We start from the raw sequence: 7,411 nt of genomic DNA on the forward strand, positions 1-7,411 counted from the left end.
ATCTGGTCTCCTGGTTTACTGGCCACATGTCCCTAAGGACAGAGTGGCTGGATTCTCTTGTGAGTAAAATACAACCACAGCAACCAGCTCCCTTGCTTAGTGAGAGAGCACTCAGATCACTGAGTCAAACGCTGCTTAAACGGGACCTGCCTCATAGTAAGACTTGGGGAGGGAGAGTCAATTATTTAAAGAAATTAAGATAGACCATTGGTCATCGATTAAATGTAAGATCTAAGCAAGAGGTAAGAGTTGGGGTGTGGCTCAGTTGGTAGAGTTCTCGCCAGGCATACGGGAAACCCTAGGTTCCTTCCCCACCCTGGGCTATCTGAGACCCTGTCTCAGAACAAGCAACCAATCGGACACAGCAGAGGTCCGTGGGCATTAAGGGGCTTTTCCCCATTCGACTCGATTAGTGTGTTCTACACCCCAGGCCCTGTCCAGCCAAGAAGCCACCGCACCTGGGCTGTTTACAGAGAGGGACTATTCTCCTTTGGAGCTCCAATCACTTTGCTACCCTTGTTCCAACCACACCAGGGGGCGCACCAAGCTTTATGAAAGGAAAGACGACCACTTCGCCAACCCTCCCTCCCTGTTGTCAAGTATATTTTCCAAGGACCATAAGAGGGCACAAACAAAGTTGATTTATCACCCCTTAGACAGCACGTTAGAGTTCATTCTTGGGCATAGGGGGAAGGGGCAGGGGTCCTCTCGAAGGAATCAAAGGATTCCGGAGGATCTTGTCCCTCCAACTGACTGAGGGCGCTTGAGCGCCCCACGTGCTTTTTGTCTCCTCACTCAATTGTGGTTCTTGTGGTCCTCTCCGTGTGCTTAGATGGTGGCTGGCTGGAGCTCACTGCACACTGGTGAAGTCGTAAACAGTCAAAGCGCACAACGCGGGCGCAGCGACCAGTCTCCTAAGCAGCCGCGACGCCCCCACTCAGCTTCTGCGCAGTCGCAGACAAGCACTCCCAAATGCTAGCTCCCACCCCTCCGCCGCTGGGGCCGAGACCACCTGCCACTCACCTTCCCCGTGCGAGTGGGCGCTGACAGTCCCCAGTCGTGGCCGCCACACTGTAATCCGTTTTCGATGCTGTTTACACCGCAGAGCAACACCCCCCAGCGGAAGGGCTACCGTGCCTGTGTGCTAACAGGCTATATTTGTAAGCGGATAATATGATCTGGAGGACATGTGCTGATAAACTATCTATCTATTCTATGTGACTCAGCCTAGCAGGAGACAAAACAGATCTGGTCGGGGAGGGCTTGGCAGCCGGGCACAGCAAGATTATTCAGTGAGCTGGGAATGCAGGATCCCCTGCGCGCTTCCACAGAAGGCTGGCTCTTCTCAGCAAGGAAAGCCTGTGGAGAACAGAACAAAACAGAGGCGAGGGGAAAGCATTCTGAGGTCTCAGGACTAGGAGCCAAACAAGAGACAAGAGTAGAAAGGCCCTGGGAAGGGATCAAGGATATGTAGATGTTTTCTGCAATGTCTGTAGCAATACACTGAAAGTCTAGATTTCATCCCCATATGTTTTCTGCTTGCTTGCTTGTTCGCTATATCCTTAAATGCAGTAGCTCAGTCTTTAGAGAGAGTTTGATACCTGGGGAAATAGTCTTACTGATTGATGGCAGACACAGAAATGACATCCAATAAATAATGGAACTCCAATCTGCTCCCAGGAATCCAACTGGTTATGACAGTAAGGGCTCCTCACACACCTTGGTTTGAACCTGGAGTCCTGGAGCAGACCTTAACTTGGGAGGCACAGTCGAGAGATCAAAGTCACCTTCATCCACAATGGTTCAAGGTCAACCCAGGCCAACCAACGCCCTGTCTCACATCTCCACCCCAACCCCCTCAAATAGTAAGCAAGGTGACCCACACAGGTAATCCCCGCATTCCTGAGGTGGGTGCTGGAAGATCAGCAATTTAGGTTCAACAACATATGAAGTTCAAGGCCAGTCTGGGCTACTTGAGACACAATCTCCAAATTCAAACAAAAGCCGTGAAAGCTGAGTGTGTAGTCTCATGCCCTTTAATGTCAGCATTGCCTGATATGGATGATGCCCTGGATTCAATCCCTAACATTACAACAATAATACTATTTTGAGAATATACTTATACTAAAAAGATAAATAAATAACTTGTCATTCATCTGAAATTTACATCGAACCGAATAGCCTATGTTTTATCTGCCAAACTTTACACCAAGCTGCCAGGATCTGGCTCAACTACAGAGCCAGATAGCCATATCTTTAATAAGCTTTACCCGATGCCAACAATTCTGGCTCATGACCACGTGATGAGAAGCAGGAATTAGCATAATCTGGAGCAGAGGTAGCCAGGGCAGCTCCTCACTGATGCAACCTGACCAAGCACCTCTGCCCCAGGAGGTACTAACTCCAGGGCAGAGTCCTAGGGTCTGTGTTTCCAGGTGTTTTTTTTTTTTTTTTGTTTCTTTGTTTGTTTGATGCACTGCCGAGAGGTATTTTAAAATACAAAATGTGTTTACACTTATTGGTGGTACTGCACTAAACCCACTTGTACAGATTGCCACATCGATGAGTTGGGCATATCCAAAGACATCTTCCATGTTGAAGGAGGGCAAGCAGCTCACACCTGTGATCCTAACTCTCAGGAGGTAATGGCAGAAGAGTCATAGGTTCAGGGCTATCCTAAGCTCCTTAGCCTGGGCTATATAAGACCCTGTGGACACACACACACACATCTTGTAGCTTCTGAGTTCCCGGCATGTAGCAGGTAGGCCTGTGCCCTGTGGTATTCACTTCCATGTGTATCCTCAAAATCCGAAACAGACCAAAATATACACTGTGGTAACACAACTTCCTCATGCCTAGCCCCAGCTGGAATCCAAGAGAATAATACCTTCTAAGGCACTGTTTCTCAACCTGTGGGTCATAACCCCAGGGATAGTACAATCCTTTCACAGGGGTTATGTAAGATGATCAGAAAACACAGATATTTGCATTACAATTCATAACTATAGCAAAATTACACTTATGAGGTAGCAACAAAATGACTGTATGGTTGGGAGTCACCACAACATGAGGGTGGAGGGTTGTAGCATTAAGGTCGAGAACCACTATTTTTAAGCATTCAGCTCAGCTCACAGTCTCTGCTGAAATGTCGTCCACAGACCAAGGTTCTGCCTCTCTGTGAGGATACAACCACACTTAGCTGCCTTCCAAAGGGGTTCTACCCAGAAGCACACCCAGATAACCAAAGCTTTACTCTGGTCATCTGAGACTGAGCCTCGTACTGGAACATGAGTCACATGCACAGCAAAGGTTTCTTCCAGGAAAATCTCTGATGTCCCTCACCTGACCTCCCTCCCTCCCTTTATCATGTATGTACAGAAGAATGAAATATGTTATAAATGTTACCGCCTTTCACTTCAGTGACCATTATTAACTGGTCCTCACTGGTTAGCAAGTGACAAAGGCTCCTGGTTTGTGGTCTCACATTTGCAGGCTAAAACCCCAGACACACATACTGGGCTGACGATGGTCCATAGGTCATCAGCTGCACTCCTAAACAGTGTGCAAATGTGCTACGGAGTGCCAGAGGGTTCATCTTCAAGGATACGCTCTTCTGGGGTGTCTGACTGAGTAGAAAACCTCTATTCTGAATATGACTAGCACCATCCTGTACTCTAAGTAACAAGGAAGAAGTAAGTGAGTGAATGCTAGACTTTTCTCTGCTTCCTGATTGATCTGTTTAAAAAAAGATAAAAGAGAATATGTTCTGTGGGTGTGTGGTGAGGTATGGGGAAAGGGGATGTCTCAGCAGGCCCATGCCAAGGCATCTCTTCCCCCTGAGGGACCAGACACACACCAGTATAGTATAGAATAGAGTTTATTCAGGGCATGGAGAGGGGAGTCAGGAGGGTAGTAGAGGCACAGAGAGGAAAGAGACAGAGAGAGAGAGAGAGAGAGAGATAGAAGAGAGAAGAGAGAAGCAGAAGCCGGCCATGAGCACATGGAGAGAGGGGGAAGGGAAGGGGAAGGGGTGAGTGGACATGGGGACCAAGACAGCAAGAGCAAGAGAGCAAGAGAGGGAGGAGGGGGCAAGCAGCCCCTTTTATAGTGGGCCAGGCCTACCTGGCAACAGCCAGGTAACTGTGGGGGTGGAGTTTAGACAGAATGCTAACACTGACTGTGCACACAATATGACCGCCCACAAAGTTCACTAAGGTGGCTGAGAGACCAGAGGCACGAGGTGGAATCTGACTACCAACTTTGATCCCTGGGGCCCTCATGGTTGAAGGAGAAGAGAGACTTCTCAAGCTGTCTCCTGACCTCACACATTCACTGAGGCACACACAGGTCTTACTTACTTACACTCATGTACACAAAGTAAATACACAAATCAATAAAATATAATAAAAATGTTAGTAAACGGGACCAATATACTAGGCTGACCTGAGATCAACTGTGTTAAAATATCTGCATCAAAAACTTAATTTTAGGGACTGGAGAGATGGCTTAGTGGTTAAGAGGACTGACTGCTCTTCCAGAGGACCCAGGTTCAGTTCCCAGCACATGGTAGCTTTCAACTGTCTGTAACTCTAGTTCCAGAGAATCCAATACCCTCATACCAATGCCCATAAAATAACATTACATTTTTTAAAAACTTAATACGTTAAAAAGGTGACCACAACTCACTATTAATTCACTGATTTACTGATATATTAGGGATATATTGGGCTAAACAAAATACAATATCAATGTGAATTTCTCCTGTTTCTCTGTACAATTACATAAAGCCAGGCATGGTCTGGCGTCTGTAACCTCGGTTCTAAGGGAGCAGAGGAAGAGATCCCTGAAGCCTCTTGGCCCTCCAGGTCTAGCAAATCAGTGAACTCCGGGTTAGGAAGGAGGCCCTGTCTTAAAAAACAAGGTCGGGTTGGAGGGCTGGAGAGATCTCTCAGCAGTTACAAAGACTTTTTGCTTTTGCAGAGGACCTGGGTTTGACTTCCGGCGCTTACATGGTGGTCTATAACCATCTGCAACTCAAGTTTCAGGGGATGCGATGCCCTCTTCTGGCCTCCCTAGGCACCAGGCATGCATATGGTACAGATATACAGGCAAAACACCCATACACATAAAATACCAATACATTAACGGAAAATTATTTTAATCTACAAAATTTGCAAAGGCTAGAGTTGTATCTCAGTGACAGAGTACTTGCCTAGCATGTGCACAGTCCAGGGTTCAATCCCCAGCAACGCAATAACAACAACAACAACAACAACAATGGTGATAACAGTAATTTTTTAAGTGATGAGGTTACTTTAGTTCTACATTGCTAAAAGTTATGAAGTCTTACAAATTCAATGACTTGAAACAATATCCAAGCTGGGCTTTTAATCCCAGCACTTCTGAGGCAGAGGCCAGCCTGGTCTACAGAGTAAGTTCCAGGACAGCCAGAGTTACACTGGAAAAACAATAACAGCAACAAAAACCCAAAGCTCACTTCATCTCGGTAAGCCAGAAATCCGACTCAACTCACTTTTCACAGGGGAAGACACATGTTAATGTGCCTGGGACATTTGCACATAAGGCATCTGCTGGCTGCTCAGGACAGACTTACATCTGTTTGTGATGTCAGCGTGGACCTGTCCCCAGGCTCCCACCTTGCGTTTGCATTACATGCATCTCAAAATCCCTGAGAGCTGTGAAGAATGTGTGTGAGCAGTCAAACACAAATCCATTTAAGACTCACTCTGAAACAGCATCCTCCCTAGATCTTGTGAAAATCTTCCCAATTGTCTCCTGGGGGCCTGTCTGCCCGCCTGTCTGCTGAGGCCAATTAACGTTGACAATGTCTGGGAGCAGTCAAGATATAACTGTCCCTCTCCCTCACCAGAGTTTGGGGATGCAGCTAACACGGCATTTGTCTTATCTAGGATGGGAAAAGGGAGCCAGAGACTGCCCCACCCGGCAGTTTCTGGCTACGCGGTTCTGCCGAGCACACAAAACGGCTGGTCCATAAATAGCTAATCAGTTTAATTCGCAAAAGAAAGATTTGTGAAAAGAGTTGAGAAAGTTGGGGGAAGTGAGGTGACTCAGGGGGCATAGGAGCTTGTTAACATGACCGGCCTGAGGACCTGAGCTCTCTCTGGGCGACCTAACATGGTGGAAGGAGAGAACCAACCCCTGCAAGGTAACCTCTGACCCCCCCACACATGCCAGCCATGGGCAAACACACATAAATGCACACACAATAAACAAATAGAATTGTAAAAATCGTGTGCATGCATGTGCACGTGCACAAACACACATATACACACATTTAAAGTGTAAATCAAACCACCTTCCTCTGACACACTTCCCAGGAACTGAACCAAATCATCTTGTGTTTGGCAAACTTTTTAGAATAAAGAACCCAGCGTATCAATAACGTCTGCAACTTCGGTGTTTCTTTCCTTCCTTTTCGGAGGAAAGCAATGTTCTTTGTTATTTTTCTAGACTAGGTTGGGGCGGAGGGAGGTATTTTCTTCCTGGCTCGATTCTCAGAATGTCTTGCATTAGCCCCTATTTTAGAAATTATGGGGCTGGAGAGTTGGCTCAGTGGTTAAGAGCACTGGCTGCTCTTCCAGAGGTCCTGAGTTCAATTCCCAGTAACCACATGGTGGCTCACAACCATCTGTAATGGGTTCTGATGCCCTCTTCTCGTGTGTCTGAAGACAGCTACAATGTATTCATACATAAAATAATACATTTTAAAAGAAAGAAAGAAAAAAATAGGGCAGTGTCTTAGTTTCAGTCTGCTACAGGTGGCCCACAGGTGAAGATTTCCGTGAGTTGGTTGGCTAGGGGAGAGACCGAGAAACTGAGAGTTCTGGAAAACTAGGCTTTAGACCTCCCAATGGGAACCAAGGGAAACGGGGTGAAAGACAAAGAAAATAAGCAGTTTACAATCCAGTGTTAGCAAAGATAAACTCCGGGGTAGGGCAGCCACTACCGCAGCTCAAGGCCGCAGCTGGAAGCCAATTTAGGCAGAAAAGGTGCCCAGAAGGACTTCCTAGAGCAAATGACTTTCAGACTGAGCCCAAAGAAGCCAGTTCAAGTCAGATCCACCAGCCAGGTCACAGGAAACAGAATACAGATACCACTAACACAGTGAAACAAACAAAAATATACAAATCCAAACAACAAAATGCTAATTTTTCACATCAAGAATCTTCAGAAATGAAGCTTCAGATGTTTGCTGTAGCTGCTGTGGCCAAGTCCAGAGAGAGGAGCTCAGTACACAAGAAGGGACAGAGATGGGATTCTGGGAAAACGTTTTGGAAGCATTGACAGATTAAGCAAGCAATTTCAGGGCTCAATATTTACCAGGACACACCCTCAAGTATCCCCAAGAGATACCCGCGAAGGAAGACAC

The sequence above is a fragment of the Grammomys surdaster genome, unplaced genomic scaffold, assembly GCF_004785775.1.
Source record: "Grammomys surdaster isolate TR1022 unplaced genomic scaffold, NIH_TR_1.0 125606, whole genome shotgun sequence".
In the NCBI taxonomy this organism is placed as follows: domain Eukaryota; kingdom Metazoa; phylum Chordata; class Mammalia; order Rodentia; family Muridae; genus Grammomys; species Grammomys surdaster.